Here is a 20691-nt window from a genome sequence, read left to right as displayed (position 1 = left end):
GTCTGTATCAAAGAATAACAACCGAGGTAGAAGGGCATGGCTAGGAAGCTGCTTACATCACTGTAGCTAGAAAAGAGGAAAAGTGAAAGAGAGGACGAGAAGGGAGAAAAGAAGAGGGGAGAAAGAGAGGGAGGGGAAGAGGAATGTGAGAAGGGATGGAAGAAAAGGGAGAGAGAGAAAGGGAGAAGAAGAGGGAGATAGATAGATAGATAGATAGATAGATAGATAGATAGATAGATAGATAGATGACAGAGGATTATTATGAGTATAGAGTGAAATAGATGCCTCCAGCCACCTTTTTCTCTAATCAGGCTTTACCGCTTAAGTTTTCCACTTCCCTCTACATTTTTTTTTTTTTTTTGGTGTGGGGTGGTTGAGACAGGGTTTCTCTGTGTAGCTTTGGAGTTTTTCCTGGAACTCACTGTGTAGCCTAGGTTGGTCTCAAACTCACAGAGATCTGCCTACCTCTGCCTCCCAAGTGCGTCCCTCTATATTTTCTAACTACCTCCCAACAGTACTGCCAGCTAGGGGCCAAATATTCAAATACATCAACCTTGTGGAACATTCTGATCCAACTCCAATAAGTATAACAAAGCATTTCTGCTTAATTAGTATAATTTTGTTTAATCTGGATAATCAAAGCACCTCACCATTGTTTTCCATTTTCTATATAAACAAGAACATCTGCAAACATGTTTTACAGCAAATGATTATATTCACCTGAGAGACTAAAATAAAAAAAAAAACATTATAAAGGCTTTCAAAATTGTTCCATAGGTTGTGAAACAACTGGGATTCTCATGCATTGCTGGTGGAATTGAAAATTGCTAGAATCACTTTGGAAAACTACTTGTCCATTTTGATTAAATGTAATTATATGCTTAATTATGACCAAGAGATTCCAAACCTGACAAATATATACATATATTCACCAGGAAATTTTTATCAGGATTTTTGTATTGACAGAAAAAAACAAAATATTAATCATAAGAAGAATGGATACTTCATTGCTAGGGAAATAAACAAACTAGTATAAAAGGTAACAACATGGATGAATCTCACCATGATAATATTGTGAGGGCTCACACACATATAAGACAGATTCTACTTGATTACTTTTACACACATTTCAAAGATACAAAACTCATTTCTGACAATAGTGATTGCCCATGTATAGGAGGATGGAAATGAGTGGGAAAAGAAATAAATAAGGAAGACTTTTTATTTTAAGTTCTGTTTCTAAAGGTGGATGATGGGGTGTACAGATTCATTTGGTGCAAGGTAACTGAAATGTGGTTGTAATTTATATACTTTTTGGGGAATGTAGTTGTAATGTTTCAATCTTAATACGTATCAGTGAAGTTTTTACACAATCTGATTTGGCCCAATAAGTTCTACAAGAGCTATGAGAGCATCTATGATGAGAAATTTACATTTTAAAAGCTTTCACTTTTTGAGTATTGAGAATCACAATTGGACAGTTGGTTAATCTTTTGAGGTAGGGATTGTTTTAGTAATGAGGTGGGACTGGAATTTAGGTGTGTCTGATACTGAAGCCCTTGCCCTTTCCTACTATGATTATCTTTCATTATGATTAGAAGTTCTTTCCTTTACCTACTTATGCTAAACAGCCACAATTCTGTTTTTTTTCCTTATTTTATATTTTTGCCACATAGAGATATGGAATGCTACATGTATTCATAATGCCAGAATAAAGTTGAAAGACTTTTAGTTTTCTTAGGCAAGGGCAAATGAATATTCATTCACTCATTTATTTTTTCTGGTGTATGTGTTGTTATTGTTATTCTTGTCACAATGCTTGTGTATGTATGTTGCTGTAGCATGAATACTTTTCATTTGTTTCATAATACTTTTAATAGTTTTCTAAGTATTTGAGCAAAGCAGAACATCGAGTAGACAATCTCTTTGCCTGTGGTGGGCACTTAAAGGCCTTTCCCCGCTTAAGAGGTACTAATTCAGAATTGCACAGGGTACACAACAATTCAATATTTTCCTATGTGTATTGACTTATATACAGAAATATTAAATCGTACCTGTCATTTTTCATCTGTCGTTCAGTGATAACATTTGCTCAGTTTCCCAGGAGTGTTTTATAATTCTCTTTACATTCTCACTAACTCTAATATCCACTCCTCTTCAGGTTCCTAATAAATTGACAAGATGAGGACACTAGAACTCATACATGGGACTCTCGAACCTCCCTATTAACCTTTAATACAACACTGAAAATTGGTCATTTATTCTTATTATTAGATCTCTACCACTTAAATACTTTGTAAACTGTAGGTAAAGTGACACATTGTGGTGGTTTGAATAGGTATGGCCCCTACAGACTCATGTGTTTGAATGCTTGACCTATAGAGAGTGGAACAACTAGGAGATGTGGCCTTGTTGGAGTAAGTGTGGCCTTATTGGAGGAGATGTATCACCGTGGAGGCAGGATTTGAAGTCTCAAATGCTCAAGCTGTGACCAGTGTGGTACACAGTGTCCTTCTGCTATCTGCAGATCAAGATACAGAACTCTCAGCTACCTCTCCAGTACCATGTCTGCCTGCAAGCTGCCTTGTTTCCTGCCATGATGATAATGGACTAAAGCTATGAAACTGTAAGTCAGCCTCAATTAAATGTTTTCCTTTATAAGAGTTGCTATGGTCATGGTGTCTCTTCACAGCAGTGAAAGAAACCCTAACTAAGACACACATGTTCTGACAGGCTAATGATATTAATAGGAAGGCACAAAAGGATGTGAGGATGGTATTATTTTCATAAAGACAAAGTTTCTACCCTCTATAGTTTAGCCATTCTATTTACTCATTGAAGATCATAAAAAATATTCTGTGATTTTTTTAAAAAAAATTATTTAACATCCCAGCTCTGTCTGTATATGTACTTTTGTGGTAATACTGAGTCCCCCAATATATTGTGCACCCTAATAAACTTATTTGGGGTCAGAGAACAAAACAGCCACTAGATAGACATAGAGGCCAGAAAATGGTGGCACATTCATCGTTAATCCTAGCATTCTGGAGGTAGAGATCCATCTGGATCTCTGTGAGTTCAAGGCCACACTGGAAAAAGAATCAGGCATGGTGGCACACACCTTTAACCCCAGCATCTGAGATCTCATGTCTTGCTTAGGAAAGACACACACCTTTAATCCCAGGATGTGATGGCAGGAAGCAGAAAGATATATAAGGTGTGAAGACCAGGGACTAGAGGCTTTTAAGCTTTGAGGCTTTTAACACCAGTTCAGCTGAGATCTATTCAGGTGAGCACTCAGAAACTTTCAGTCTGAGGAAACAAGATCAGCTGAGGAATTGGCGAGGTGAGGTTGGCTGTGGTTTGTTCTGTCTCTCTGATCACTCAGAATTTACCCCAATACCTGGCTCTGTGTATTTCATTTATAAGACTATTTAGCAGTTTGTCTACATGCTTTCATTGCTTTACCCAATGCATTTTACAGATGTATCATTTTTATAGTATTAGTGTTCAAGTAATTTAAAAATTATATTCATATGTAAGTTTTTGTGCACATAACTGCAGGTGCTCATCGAGTCAAGAAGAAGGCATCAGATGCTTTGAGCTAGAGTTATAGGTAGTTGTGAATATCCCAACTTGGGAATTAGAAACTGAATTTAGGTCCTGTGGCACTTTGAATGTAATTGGCCTGCATAATCTCATAGGGAGTGGCACAATTAGGAGGTATGGCTTTGTTGGAGTGCATATGGCCTTGTTGGAGGAAGTGTGTCACTGTTGGGCAGGCTTTGGGGCTTCCTATGCTCAGGATACCACCCAGTGTCTCAGACAACTTTCTGTTGCCTGCAATATGTAGGAATCTCAGCTACCTCTCCAGTACCATGGCTGCCTGCATGCTGCCATGCTCCTCAACATGATGATAATGGACTGAAGCTCTGAAACTGTTAGCAAGCCACCTCAATTAAATGTTTTCTTTATAAGGCTTGCCATTGTCATGGTGTCTCTTCACAGCAATGAAAATCCTAAGACAGGTTCTCTGCAAGAGCAGTGCATGCTCTTAACCATTGAGCCATATCTCCAGCCTCTCAGATCATTTTTTAAAAAAATGTAGCAATAGTTTAGAAACCACCTGAGAATTTAGTGTACCTTCATATATGATAGAATATGCTAGTTTCTTCATTTCTGTTCTCTGAGTCTATGCTACAGAATTACTAAAGAAGAAAAAGATACATAAATTTGGCAGTAGTATTATAATACATATATAATTATAACTATATAATACATATATAGTCAGGTGAGAAGACCATTACTTATATTGTTAAGAGTAGTAGATCCTCATTCAGTTCAGGAAGATACAATAAACTAACAAGCCTTCCTTTGGTATTGAATCTATATATTAATTATAAAGTAGTTAACAAGTTTAAACTTTCTCACAATTAGAAACAATGACATCATTCATATGCTCCTTAACCTGCAAGTTTCAGCTGACAAGTTCTATTTAGCTCTATGTAGACTAGGCTGGCCTTGAACTCAAAGAGATCTGCTTGCCTTTGCCTTCCTAGTGCTAGAATTAAAAGCATGCACTGCCATGCCCAATGAAGGTATTTATTTCTTAGATTTTATTTATGTTGTGTGTATACATGTGTGTATATGTGAGGGTGTGTGTTCATGTGGAGGTTAGAGGACAATTTTCAGAAGTTGCTTCTTTTCTTCCACCATGTCTGTTCTGGTGATAGATCTCAGGTCATCAGACTTGGTGACTGGTGTCTTTTCTTTGTCAAATGAGTCATCTTACCAGCTTAAAGTTTTTTTTTTTTAACTTGCCTTTGAAGAGAGATACATCAAAACAATCTGTTAAGCCTTATTTGTGAGAAGATAACAATCAGTTAAAGGAAGGAAGGAGAAGACTTATAATATCAAGACTTTCATGAAAATTAATGTGACCTGTTACTAAAGTCAAATCCTACACCCCATTTTTAAAACAAACTTTCATAGGGCATTACAACTAATCTTCAAAGACTGTTATATGAATAGCATTTTTGTGCCACACCAGAAACAAAATACTCTCATTTCCAAATCTTCCCCAAACTGCTTATAATGCCATCCAATAAAAAAGACTAGGCCATTGCTACAATCAAATCAATTTCGGCATTCCTTTCCCAGAGGTGTTTTGCATATTGGGTCATACAACAGTTTTAGTCTTAGAAATCGTCTATTTTGGGAGCTCACTTACAATCTAGTGACATGATGGAAAAGAGTATGAGATTATAATGGTAACATGAATAAAAAAGGCAAACATTCAGAGTTTAAATGATTATCTTAGTGTAGCTACTTTTCATTTACAAAGGTGCTTTTGAAGCACTAATTAATCCATGTAAAGTCCCTGCAAGCCTGGCTACACTATAAGAAAATCAGAGTTTAGGATGAGAAAAGTGAGATTTCCTAGCAGAGCTATATTTTTCCATAGCTCGTCTCTAAGTAGAATCCCCTAAATAGGTAAGTCAATTAAATTCCTCTTATCTAAACAGACAGGCTGTTCAGTAGATTAAGAAAGTCTATTTTGCTTGAAGCCCTTAGGGATAACCCAAAACACTGTTCCACTGTAAACCAGAATCTCAGAATTGAAAAATCAAGGGAGCTCAGAGTATCTCCAGCATTTGGACATTTTCAAGATTAGTGATAGACTAATGTAAAGCTAATTAACAGTGGGTCAAACTAGAATTGGATGTGTTTATAAGAAAATAACCAGTTGAATCACCAGATCTAATTCCTTATTGGCAAATAATTCATTTCTGACTGTGGGAGTTTCAATAAAAAAATTGGGCCTAAGGAATGCATATGGGTGTCACTGACAGTCACTGCCAGGCCTAAGGCATAAACAAGAGAGAAGACAAAATAGAATAGGAGAAATTTTGTGGTAAAAGATATCCAACAAAAATTTTAAGATGCAGCCATTGTTTCTGTCACTGGCCAAGAAGGTAGAGAGATAAATGCATTAGCTATAAAAGCCATGATCTGGGAGACTAAATTACAAGAATACATAAAAGGTTATGTTGGAAACTGCAAGATGATCACCACATATAGCAAGCAGATAATTTATTGTTGGGGAGCTATGCCAGGAGCAAGGAAATCAAATGTAGACAGAATCTCTGACCTAAACAAAATGTAGCTCAAGTGATATGTCATATCCAACCAAGTATGGTTACAGCACTTGGTAGGTAGAGGCAAGAGGATAAATTCAAGGTTATCCTTAGCTACATACTGAATGTGAGGGCCAGAGTTCAGATCTGCAGCAAAAACATAAAAGTTGAGTAAGCATTGAGAGCTGCCTATAATCCTAGTCCTTGGGAGATGGAGACAGAGATCAATGGAACAAGGTGGCTAGCCATACTAGCCCAATCAGGTAGCTCCATGTTCAGTGAGAGCCTCTGCCTCAATAAACAGTGATTGAAGATGATGACTGATATCAATCCCTATCCTCCCCATTTTCACATATGTTTATTTTCACCCATATAAAGACTCATTCACATACATGGAATCATTCATATATACATGCACATCCACCATATGCATGTACCCACAAAAAGGAAATAATGGAAAAAGGGGGAAAAAGGAAATAATGGAAAAAGGGGGAAAAGGAAAGAAAATTAGAATAGGCTGAGGTGAAGTGAGAAGGGAAGGAAGAAAAAGGATTCTAAGAGAATGCTAAATGGTGAAGTAATAATACATTCTTTAGGGTCTGTGTGTTCACTAAGATTTTGGTTTTGACTGAAAGTGAGGTAAGATTATATTGTAAAGTTTTAAGGCAATATATGACTCCATGTAACATAAATTAACAGATATTCATTTGTATATCATTAAAGAATAAAATACAGATGTACACATGTTCAATAAGGGAAGTAATTAAGAGATAACTACACTACCTCAATAAATGCCTGGTGGTTCTTTGGACCTGGGTGGTAGCATTTGAAATTGTGAGAACTGGCTTCATTGAGGAAATACTGTAAGGTATATCCAGTGGAATTTGTTTAAAACAATAATGCTTTACTAGGGTGTGATTACTATATGCGAAAGCGCTCTCTCTCTCTCTCTCTCTCTCTCTCTCTCTCTCTGTGTGTGTGTGTGTGTGTGTGTGTTGCTGAGTGTGTTAGTTTTTGGTTGCTATGATAAAATACCATAACTAAGACAATTTATGGAAGAAAGAGAGTTTAATGGCAGGGAGACATGGAAGCAAGTGACTGGAGTTGGAAGCTGAGTGATCACCATCTTTAACTACAAGAACTAAGCCAAGAGAGCAAACCGTAAGTAGGTTGAGACTATGAACTCTCAAAGCCTGCCTCCAATGACTTACTTCCTCCAACAAAACTGCTTCCCATAACCTTTCCAAACAGGGCCACCCAACTGAGCACCAAGTATTCAAATACCAGAGCCTTTAGGGGACATTTCTCATTCAAACTACCACACTGAGGTTGAAGAAACCCAGGAAACCATCATTACAATCCTTTCTCCAAACATACACATTTACCAAGAAAATTTCTTCTCTTGCTCCATAGGTGTTATTTTTGAGAGGCTGAGATAGGAGGATCATGAGTCCAAGGCCAGCCTGGACTAAAAAGTAAAAGTCCCATTTTTTTTTTTAAAAAGAGCATGTAAAAGAAAATGAACTTTTTGTATTAGAAACCCAATTATTTTAGCCGGGCAGTGGTGGCGCATGCCTTTAATCCCAGCACTCGGGAGGCAGAGCCAGGCAGATCTCTATGAGTTCGAGGCCAGCCTGGGCTACCAAGTGAGCTCCAGGAAAGGCGCAAAGCTACTCAGAGAAATGCTGTCTCGGAAAACCAAAAACAAACAACAAAAAACAAAAAACAACCCAATTATATAATACAGTATTATTGAATATAGGTACCCCCTTGGAGTTAATATGGGTGCAAGACAAGAAACATATATTAAAGACAATTCTGATACTTTAGGTATAAGCAAATAGAAGGATAAAAATGTATAATTAAATGAATGAATCTTGACAAATTTGATAGACTGAAGATATTAAGAAGAATGCTACATCCTTAACCATCAGGAAACTGCAAATTGAAATTACTTTGAGGTTTTATCTGATCTCAGTCAGAATAGCTATTAGTAAGGAAACAATTACAAGTAATACTGGCAAGAAAGACTTTTCACTGTTGATGGTGCTGTGAACGGGGTACAGGTACTATGGAAATAATTGTGGGTGTTTTTCAAAAAGTTAAAAGTACATTTATCACCCAGCTATTCCACTCCAGGGCATATACCCAAATGACTCTACATCCTTTTACAGAGATACTTTTACATTCATAGTCACTGCTGACTTATTTACAACTATCAGGAAATAGAACCAGGCTACATGTTCATAAAGTAATGGATAGATAATAAAAATGTGGTACTGTTATACCATGGAATATTATTTTTTTTCTTAATGCTGTATGTCTCTCTCATATATGTATTCTATCTTTGAATTCTTAGACTATTGTGTTTAACTTGGAGTGCCTAGGGAGGTCAGGAACCCAGAAAGAGGCCACTAGTGGAGGATGGATAATAGAACATAAGTGATATGGAAGTAGAGATGGGAAATCCCTAGATGGTATAAGCAGAAATGAGGACAGGGCATAGGGCGAAAGAGCAGGAGAGGGAAAGTTTTAACCAAAACCAAAACCAAGCACCCATGAAAAAGTCTGATACGAACTTACTATTTCATAAACCTAGTACAATCATAATTTTAAAATGTTTTGAGGCACTGTGCATGGCTGGGTAATGCTCTTCTAAGAAGTCAAAGATTATCAAATGAAAACCCATGTGTGGAATATTCCCTCATGAGTTGTTGGTCAGAGAGGTGACAGAAGCCCCCAAAACATTACAGACCATTACCATTGCTCTTTGTTACCCACCAGAACTTGATTGTAAGCCCCTATTTCTGAAGATACCACATACTTGGGTTGCACGACACTGAGTAATCAAATTGTGACTGAGATAGAAGTTTTTTCCCAGGTGGCCACCTTTCATAGTACTGGAAGGTGCTATGCAGGCTGCTGGGGGAGAAAAGCTATCAACAGCCTTACCCAGCTATGTACCTTACAAGGTACAATAATGACTTCCAGACATACTACTAGTGTAAAAGTAGCATGATTATTATGGAGGCAACCAATCCCTCTATTCTTGGGTTTGAGGATGGCTTCCAAGGAAGACACTCATACCTGGGACTGTAAACCTAGTCAAGGACCTGCATCTGAGGAGGGTCATACACCCAAGGAATCTACTACTGTTATTTTACTAAACCTATACAGTGCCTTCACATGCTCAGCTTTTTATATTAGTGCTGCTTACTCTCAGCCTTCATCAGAGAACCTTATTTTTAGAATGGGAAGTAGTTACTGTAGAGACTCATAACTGGTTAAAGTGCTGAGAATAAGAGACTGTGGAGTGCTTGGCTCTAAATGAGTCACCTGTATCACCCTCTCCAAGGCTCAGGGAACATTATAGAAGAGGAGATGGAAAGAATGAAAGAGCCAGAGGATGGGGAGGAGTATTGTAAAAGTGTCTTTTGAATATCAAATGGCCACTGTACTCATGAACTTGTTGCAGTTGCAGAAGACTTGCACAAAATTGGGCCTGTCACCATTTTGGCATGTTTAGGTGTTGTATGATATTTTGTGTTCTGACAAAGCTTGCCTGGAGATCAGAGTGTGTCACTAGCCATTAGTTAGCCATATAGGCCAGGTGGTGGTGGCACACACCTTCAATCCCAGCACTTGGGAGGAGGAAGTGTTTTGTCCTTGGAATTGCTTAGAAATTACTGTTTCTTTTGTGGTTTCCTGAGTTATGAAATACTTTACTGTCATATGTGTTGCCCTGTTCATTTGAAAACTTACACTATAAAATGTTATATGCTAATTTTAGAAAATATGAATAATCATAAAATTTATTATCAAGTTACCAAGGTTTTAGAAAATACTTATTTTTCTAAATAATTTATTTAGAAATTTATTTTTCATTATTATGTGTGTATGTGAGTGCCATATGTGTATCATAGTCTGAGTATGGAGGTGAAAGTAGAACTTGTTGGAGTCAAATCTCTATATCTTTATATGGTTTCTAGGAATTGAACTCTGTTATCAGGCTTGTATGGTAAGTATCATACCTGTTGAGCCATCTTGCTGGCCTTCCCTGCAAAGTTTTAGATGTGAATTTTTGATAACTTTCTCTTACTTAACATCTGATAATCGAGCATAACACAATACATGGAATATTCAGAATATAGACCAAAGAAATACAAGATTTTTACTATAGATTATCTAAGTACATTAAATAAATTCAGTCAGTGATTTAATTTTATAATCAAAAGATGAAATGTCCTAGCATCAAACTGCCTTCTAAAAATTTGCCACTTTACCCATAGATTAGTGTAGCCTAAGTCCTCATCAGGGAAACATCTTTGTTCAGTGGGTGGTGCATAACACAGAGATTCACAGCTGGTTAAAGTGCAGAGAACACAAAATGTGTGTAGAAAACTTTCCACACTTCCTCCCCGAACGTTCATGGGACATTGTGGATCTGGGAAAGGAGATGTAAGAGCCAGAGGTCGGAGACTAAATAATGTCTTCTGGACATGACAGGACTGTTATGCTCATGAATTTTGGGCAGCTGTGGTGGCCTACACAAGACCTGCACAAGATTAAGTTAAGTGAACATTCCAGCATGGGTTGGGGAAGAAGTGCTTGAGTCCCTAACCCTAGCTGAGAATTCATTGACAGTTGATGGCTGTTGAGTGAGAAGAAGCAGCTTTCTTTCGGTTTTTGGTCTCTAGCAGTTTGACTGTATTCCACTCTGTGATGCTTATATAGACAGGACTAATTGGGCTCAGTAGATCATAAAATAAGTAAAGAAATAAAGAAATAATAAATAGCACATGGTAGTTGGGATGAGGACATGAGGAAGGGAGATCCTGGAGGAAGGTACACTGCTTCCTGAGTTTTAGATCCTAAGGAGAATACTGATGTTTCAAACCACTTAAAATTCATATAATCTCACCAGGTGTGAGGATGTGCACTGTTAGTCCCAGCACTGTGGAGACAGAGGCAGGTAGAGCTACATGAATTAGAGGTCAGCCTGGTCTACAAAGCAAGTTCCAGGATAGCCAGGGACACACACAGAAACCCCATCTTGAAAACCAAAATAAAAGCAATCAAACAAAACAGTTACTGTAAAATTTGTATAATCTCACTATTGTTATAATCAAGTCAAGGAAAATATTTAAAGATGTCTGTATCTTTATAGACAAAATTCTGCTTCTACCACTTTCTTTCTGATTATATTAGCGCACAAAGTTTACACACTAGAATAAATCTCTTGGCTTTGTTATAATGACAAAAATAAACCAAGGAAAATGTAAATATCTAAATCTAGAGGATATAACAAGTTACATACTGTGTGGTCAACTCATAGGATATTGTTGAAGTAAATTCATTAGCACAGAAAAATGTACCTGACATTTTGACTAAAAAAAAAAAAAAAAAAGTCAAGTTATGGGCCAACAGGATGGCTGAGAAGATAAAGGTACTTGCTGCAAAGCCCAGTGATTCAAAAGATGGAAGGAGAAACCTGACCCCCTTAAGTTATCATTTGACCTCCACATGCACATTGTGGCATGCATATTCCAACACACATACACAGAAACAAAGACAAACACACATACACATTAAATAAATAAATATAATAAAAATATAAGGTGATAAGACAGTTTTATAAAGGTAACCCTACTTGGAGGATGGGGGGGCTTGTCTATGAACAGAAAGTTTAAGTGTGTACTACAAAATTGTCACTCTATCACTAGTAGAATTATGGACATTTTGATTACTCTGAATTTCTAAAAGAAATATGTATTGTTTTACAATACAAATGTGCAAATCTTCAGCAACAAAGGTGACAATAGATGAAAACATTTCAAGATCTTTAAATTTATACAAGTCATACTTTTCCTGGAGGCACACCCTTATTCATGCCTCATAGGAAAACTTCTAATAGTATGTTATTACTGGCACTCCCTGACTATACCTTTGATTGAGGTTAGTATGAGCAATGAGTGGCCAAATTAAGTGTTTAAAGCACTCATAAGCAATCCTTCAAATCTGAGAAATGTAGCTAAACACCCACATGTTCATAAGATTACTTTCAAGTTTTTTTTTTAACCAATTACAGTAGTAATTAAACAGATAATTATTGAATATTCCCAGAGACTCAAATGCTGTACAAAAAAGAAAGCAGGGAGAAAACTCTCAATAGAAGAAACATGAGAAAGCATCCTTAATTTTTCTATTAAAGACTCACTTTTTTTTCTCCATATGGCAAAGCAAAAATCTGTATATTCAGCCAAGTACAGATTATGCAAGGTCACAAGGGACAGAAGAAACAAGGATAAGTTAAATCTGCTGATAATTGAGAAACCTGATTTTACATGATTGTTGTAACCACCTCTTGGACAGAGTCCTTTGGTGAAGCTGGTATAAGAAACATAATTGAATGGTGTGACCTCATCTGATTTTAGGTATCCTTCATAGGTGCTAATGAACAGTGAAATAGTCAAAAGGTTGTCAGCCAAAGGAAGCAGTTGGAGAAAAAGCAGAACACAGATAACCCAGACATTAGCTAATCAACCTCAAAATCATAGGACTACACTGACAATCATCCATTGAATACCTGTTCAACTTAATGCCATGAGGATGTATTGTGAAACCGTTCTATCACATCAAGAGTTTAGTTGAGCATGGTGGAAGTGCAGCCTGGAACCTCACTCAGCACTTGAAAAGCAGAAGCAGGAGAATCAAGGCCATCCTAGGCTACACGGTGAGTTTGAGACCAGCCTGGGTGCATGAGACCCTGTCTCAAAAGAACAAAAAACTGAAATGAACAAACAAAAAAGAGTTTTCATGTATGCATATTCTAGCTTGCTTAATCTGAATTGTTCATAGTCTTAGCAATTCTCTATACCATAGTGCTTTTCATTGGCAGCAATGATAGACTGTTTATTGTTGGAGCACAGACAATCAACTGCAGGCTCTTCAGCTAAATATGGCCAACAGGCTGCTTATGAGTCAGGACTCTGGCAGACATCCCTGCTTTCAGACCAATGGGAATGTTATTGACTCATTCCTGCGTCTTTCTGGGAGAGCATATAAGCATTGCTGGCATCAAAATAATTTTTTTATTATTGTTCCAAATTCATGTTCTAGTAAACAGATTTTGAAAGCATTGTTATGGTGAACATTTTGTGGTTTATGTTAAGCATTTGGTTTTCAAGAATTGTTGAAAATAAATGTTTTTAGAGTGCAATTATTTTCAAGTATTACACAATAAACTCTAATATTTGAAACTAAAACAGTATCTATGTTTGATTAGTAATTAAGCTCTCAAATGGTTATGAAAGTAATTTTCTTTTATAAGGAAGTACTTTAGGACAAATTGCTTGATACACTTACTAATATTGAAAACTTCAACTATATCTACATATGATTATTAGTGTAGCTTTCTATACTGGTAGTGAATGTTATTTCCATTTATGGCAGCAATTTAAAACAAAGTACACTGGAAACTATCTGATATTTGTAAATAAAACTGTATCTTCACATGAATATTAATTATGTTTTCCACAGAAATTGTGAGAGTAATTTTCATTTGTAGCAGTAATTTTGAGTATATGACACTCTTCATCATTTTAATATCAACTGCTACTTGTTCTATGGAAGTATGTTCCCGTGTACATATTGTCAACAAAAAGGCAAATGAACTAATTGTGTATATATAAATTGTTCATATTACTTGAATAATAATAATTCTCTAACTTTTGCTTAAAACTAAAGATATAAAGTCATTTTCAGTTTAGTTACAGGTAATAGTCACCAAATTCTGCTTAATTGAAAAATAAAAGTCTCCAAGTTTCTGTTTTATTGAGAATCTGAATAAAAGTATAGACCCTTAATCTAGTTTTGTGAGTACAATGGCATGGTCTGATGAATTGTAAAATGTATTCATAGTGAGCACATAATGTGTATATGACCTGATAGTATTTTATATTTATTGACTCATATTTGTAAAAATCCATAAGGGACATATTGCTGTTATCTCTTGTTGGAGCCCATCTGGGTTTCCTGTGGCTTTGCCCAGCAGGTCTACATAAAGAGGATGATTGGATCACGGGTCTGAGTGCAGGTATTTGGAAAGGTCTACACTTGGCTGTATCCCACAATTGGGAGGTGTTTGCTCCTCCCCTGGGCATTGTGATAAAAAGACCTTTGGAATAAAGTTCAGGGCTGGTGGGTTGAGACCCAGGCCCTCCCAAGGCTGTCCTGTATTTTCTGTCTTTCCTCTTGTCGTCTATGTATCTCTTCCTAGCTAATATTTCTCACTTCTCCCTACTAATGAGTACCCTGGGTTATAAAAGTGGCAGCTGGTCCACCACAATCTTTCTAATTTATTAAACAAGAAACAGATGAGTTTGTCAAAGATTCCCTACCACTCATAAATGATTGATCTCAGATTTAGAACCAAGTAGTTGACCTGTGGAGTCAATATTTTGTAGTTTCCTGTGCTGTATAGAAGCACTAGGGTTTCTGCTGCCTAAATTACATAGGGCAAGTATTATTCTTTTGAGGTACTCCATGATCAACTTCAAAATTTCATTTGTGTTCTTTTGTCAAGGGTGCCTTACATTCAAATGGGCCCAGCAACTATATTTAGTGCATTGACTTTGAGTTACTTCACATATATTCATCAGCTTGATTTCTCCCTCAATTATCATTACTGGCTTATTTTTTTTTTTACCTTCCCTATTTGATGCGCCATTGTCAAGGACCTCTCTTAAACACATAACACAAACAAATACTAAGCAACAAATTATAATACATTGCATTTGCAAAACATTGAAATTTACAAATATCTTTTATATAATTCCTCTCATTTTATGCTTGCTTGTTATGTTTTTTAATTATAAAAGCTATTGAAGTGTAGTGGGAGTCCTAGAATGAAAGGCTAAGTTATGATAAACTTTCTCTAGATTCAAACATGCCCAGGTATATCCAGATGCCCAACAGAGCGTACCCATTGTGGGGATTAATTATGGGATGGCTTACAGATTCTAATCTGACCTGTAATAACTGGATAAATTGACATTGATATGTGGGTGCAGTACTAAGTCTTTTCATGGAGCTATGGGAGACTAAAAAACCTCCCCAGAACAAGAATCTTGGTAAATGGATGAGAAGAAACTAACATTATGGTGAGATATTGTTGAGGTAATCTGTTTAATTAGTAACATAATAGTTTGCAATAATGAGGAAAAGGTGGTTGAGTAGAGCACACATAGAAGTATTTTGTGCTAAATGGTCAGAGTCAGGGTGGCAGTGCCAGGTTCTCATAGGCAGTAGATAAAATTATCATTAGAGTCAAACTATGAATTTGAAAGCATAGGATCATTACTATTTATTGCTTAGTAACACACTGCTATACATGTAATAGTAGAAATGGCTGTTGGAGTGTGATAGAAAAACAAGCTTATGGCATGATGGCTGACTTCAGAGGTATGATAGAAGCAGTTGATGCCAGTGGGGCATAGAGCAGATCTGGAGTGGCAGAGGCAGAAATGTCAAATGCCACAAGGACAAGGAAAATGATCATTAGCCATTCATAAACAATCTGAACGCTCCTTAAATCTATTCTTCCCTATAGAGCCAGAACAGAAAGAAAGACCTGACTGTTACAAGGTGGTAGTGATTATATTTTTCTATTATTGAAATTTTCTTAAAGGATTTTTTTGTGAGTTTAGTAGTGGGTATTGAAACCAGGGCCTCATGCTTATTAAGTAATTGTTCTCTTACTGAGCTACAGTTATAGTACTAGATTCTCTTTAAAGAAAAATATTCTGTCTCCTATATTCACCTCCTTTGTGTATTTCAAAGAAACTAAAGATCATATGCATATTATAGACATTTATATTATTTTTTCTGTTACTACCAAATCAAATCAATCTATATAAGCCTTAATTCAATGTATTATATCCCTGTTTCTTGTAATACACTTCTTGAATAATCATCATTTCTCCCAATCATTGGTTTGCTTCCATTTTGCCCATAATTGCTGTACTATTCCTCTTTAAATTTCATACAATTATTGGATTCTTATACATTTAAAACCTTCTACCAGTCCATGTAGGAAGTTGTAGGGGGATAAGACAAGAGCATTTTCAGCCCAGAGAATTTACCAGAAATACATAAAAATTGTAAAATAGCTCCTCAAAGATGGAGAAATTAAAAAATACAATTGAGTAGTTGCTGTGGGATGTCTTTCTGTATGCTGTGAATATGTGTTGCTATGATTGGTTAATAAAGAAGCTGCTCTGGCCTATGGTGAGTCAGGTTATAGCCAGGCAGGAAATCCAAGAGAGAGACAGGAAGAAGAAAGGCAGAGGTGGAACAGATGCCAGTCGCTGCCAAAGGAGAAGCTAGATGCCAGCAGAGTGGTAAAGCCATGGAATATGTGGCAAAACACAGATTAATAGAAATGGGTTAATTTAAGACATAAGATCTAGCTAGCAAGAAACTTGACCCATAGGTCATACAGTTTGCAAATAATATAAGCCTCTGCATGTTTATTTGGGATCAAGCAGGTGCAGGTCACAGGAGGGAGAGATTCATCCTGACCACAGGGCTGGGCAGGACTTGAGAAAACTTACAACTTCAATTAATGACTAAATATAAAATCTCTTATGCTCTAGCTCCCAAGATGGTAGAGGGGCCATTTTTGTATTCTAATCTAGTGGCGTAGTACTGGTCTCACTTGGATCAGAAAGCAAGAAAGATAAATGGATATTTTCTTTCCCAATGCTTGTTTAAATGTTAATTTTTACTATCTTAGGCAATCTATATGATGACTATCCTAGATCCAAAAGATTCCACTAAGCTGTGGATCGATACAGGGGAAGGTAAATCTGGACTGGAGAGTATGCATCCATAGGAGTAGAGCTTACAATACTGTGTACCCATTGGTTTATATAAAGAGCCTTTGAATGGAGAAGTAAAATGCAGGAGTTAAGCAATGTTATCTCTCTTAGAAGTCTTAACTGATGGCAGTTAGGATCTTTTATCTAAGATGGAAGAAATCTGTCAAAAGGTGGGATAAGACAGGAGATCCAGGAAATACCTTTTTGTGATAAAATGCAGAAGTAGCAATGTTTTCTTGGATAGCTATGCTTCCATTTCTGGGTAAGAAAAGAGTTATTTATCTTTAATTTTATTAAAAAAATTGAAACACAGTCACACTGAGTACCTGAGGCTGGCACCAGACTTGTTATGAAGCCTAGTCTGGCCTCTAACTTAACCATCTGACTGCTTTTGCCGGCCTAGTGATGAGACTGCAATTGTATGCCACCAGGCTCTACAAATGGAAAGGAGTAAGGAAAGCTCCAGGCCTGATGATAGTTTTAATCATTCCTGTTATAGCCCCTAATTGCTTGGTCAAGTAATTTTAGACATCTTTTATTCTAACAAATATAGCATCAAGAAGTGTTATATCTAAGCCTATAAGATACTTTTGGAGACTGGTATTTTATGCTAAGCCAAACTTCCCTCCAACTACAGGGACATAGGCTCATGGAAGAAGAAAATTCTGACACTGAGTCAAAAGGTGGTCCACTCAAACATGTGTTGCTTCTTGGAAAGACTAAAATCACAGCCCAAAATAAATGGATGAATGAATATATGTATAACAGTCACATACAAAATGAAAATTAGTATATAATAAAATATAATTTAATAAAAAGCTAATGGAACAAAATAAGCATATTTTAATTTAGAAACATAATAAAATGATGATGTTTTAGTCATACTATATGAACTAAAAAGTAACAAAGTTCATTAAACATATGATGATGATGATGTTAAAAATTAATGCATATAATAACAGTTAGTGGAAAAAAAGGCCATGAGTTTAAAGAAAAGTGGAAGGGGTATATGGGAGGGTTTGGAGGGAGAAAAGAGAGGGAAGAGAAACAAGGGAGAAACATATTATCTCAAAAATAAAATAAAAGACTCAAAAGGGAATGAGAAATGGACAGAAACAGTAATAAAAGCTTAATGTATCCTCATTATCATCTAAGCAGAATTCAATATGAAAATACAAATAAAAGTATATACATATTTTATATGTAATAGCAAGAGGTTAGAAACCAAAATATTCACACCAAATAGTGATCAAATATATTATGGTAATTCATACAATAGAGCAACACAAAGCCCTTTAAATTATGTGGAATCTCTCTACCTAATGGTTATACAAGGATGACTTTTCTATGCTATCAAATGAAAAGAAATCTTGGCAATATGTTTAGGATATTTTTAGTTTTGCAAAACCAGTTACCTATAGTGTATGTATGTACACATTATTCGTGTAAATGCAAAGGGAAATGGTTGCTAAAAGTTACATAGGGAAATAATAACAAACAATGCTGATTTTTTTAAAATGTTTTTTTGGGGTTAGTGTGGTGATATTGTGTTCTCCCAAATATTGTGCACTCTTATAAACTTATCTGGGGTCATAGAACAGAACAGCTACAATATTAAACATAGAGGTTAGACAGTGGTAGCACACGCCTTTAATCCTAGCATTCCAGAGGCAGAGATCCATCCGGATCTCTGTGAGTTCACAGCCACACTGGAAACAGCCAGGCATGGGGACTCACACCTTTAATCCCAGGAAGTGATGGCAGAAAGCAGAAAGGTATATAAGGCTTGAGAACTTGAGAACCAGGAACTAGAGCTGGTTAAGTTTTTAGGCTTTTGAGCAGCAATTCAGCTGAGATCCATTCGGATGAGGACTCAAAAGCTTCCAGTCTGAGGAAACAGGATCAGCTGAGGAATTGGCAAGGTGAAGTAGCTGTGGCTTGTTCTGTCTCTTTGATCATTCAGTGTTCACCCCAATACCTGGCTCTGGTATTGTTTTTTTAATAAGACTCTAAGATTCATGCTACAGGTTAGGGTCTCATTTAGTCCAGGCTGGCCTTGAACTTCTTATGTAGATATGAATGACTATGTTCTTGCTTCTACCTCACAAGTGCTGTAATTCCAGGCATGTGTGCTTGGCTTTTTTTTCCTCTTTCTATATTTTCATTTTCTCTCTCTCTTTTTTTTACCTGATTTTTAAAAAAATTATTTTATAATTTAATTTAATTTTACATATCAGCCATGGATTCCCTTGCCCTCCCCCCTGCCTTCCCCCCAGCCCACCCCCTACTCCCATCTCCTCCAGGGAAAAGACTCCACTGGGGATTGAGATCAACCTGGTAGACTCAGTCCAGGCAGGTCCAGTCCCCTTCTCCCAGACTGAGCCAAGTGTCCCTGTATAAGCCCCAGGTTCCAAACAGCCAGCTCATGCACTGAGGACAGGTCCTGGTCCCACTGCCTGGATGCCTCCCAAACAGTTCAAGCTAATCAACTGTCTTATTTATCCAGAGGGCCTGATCCAGTTGGGGGCCTCTCAGCCATTGGTTCATAGTTCATGTGTTTCCATTCGTTTGGCTATTTGTCCTTGTGCTTTTTCCAATCTTGGTCTCAACAGTTTTGCTCATACAAACCCTCCTCTTTCTCACCAATTGGACTCCTGGAGCTCCACCTGGGGCCTGGCTGTGGATTTCTGCATCCAGTTCCCTCAGTCATTGGATGAGATTTCTAGCAAGACAATTTTTTTAGGGTGTTTGGCCATCATTTTCTCTGCTTCCATTTTATTTTTTTCATCGAGAATACAAGTGTTAAAAAATTATCAGCAACTTGTGAAGAGCAGTTGTATAAGTTACATTTCTCACTGTTATGGCCCACTACTTGGCAAGAAGCAACTTAACAAAAGAAGGAGTTAGTTCCTTTGGCTTACACTTCAAAGGGATACAGTTCATCAAGGTTGGAAGAAATGCTGGCAGGAGCCCGAGGCAGCTGCTCATATTGCATTGCAGTCAGGAGAGAAACAGAGAGAGAGAGAGAGACAGAGACAGTGACAGAGTGACAGAGAGACAGAGAGAGAAATAGAGACAGACAGAGAGGCAGCGATAGATAGGGAGGGAGGGAGGGAGAGGGAAGTTGGTGCTCTTTGTTTTCTCCTTTTTGTTCAGTCTAGGACTCCAGAACATGAAATGGTGCTGCCCGCATTAAGAGTGTGTCTTTCTCCTCTTCAGTTAAAATTTTCCGGAAATAACATCCTAGGCACATCTAGAGGTGTCAGAGGTGTGTTTCCATGGTGATTCTCAATCTGATGACACTGACAATGAAGATTGATCATCACAAGCACTAACCATAGATAAGATGAATATCTAAGAATTTATCTCAAGAAATTCTATTGGCCTTTAAATATTTAATGACAAATTCACATATAATGTAGTCTACTTAGGGTCATTAAAATGATTATAATAATCTTGAATGGATTTAGGTTGGTGGTTGTTTTTAGGACAGTGTTCATGTGTATGTATTATGGCTCTATCCAACATCTGAATTTCCTTTGTATGGTTTAGAAATTCACTCATGGTTTGAGTAAAGAGAAGTTCACCTGTAGTTCTAGAATATATGTTTTTGACCTAAGCTCATTGAAGTCTCCTATTAAGAAGTTGGACTCTAAAAATAGCAGGGCCAGGTA

This window comes from Peromyscus leucopus, chromosome X (assembly GCF_004664715.2).
Source record: "Peromyscus leucopus breed LL Stock chromosome X, UCI_PerLeu_2.1, whole genome shotgun sequence".
Taxonomy (NCBI): domain Eukaryota; kingdom Metazoa; phylum Chordata; class Mammalia; order Rodentia; family Cricetidae; genus Peromyscus; species Peromyscus leucopus.
The sequence above is the reverse complement of the archived record's forward strand: the minus strand, read 5'-3'. Positions refer to the sequence as shown.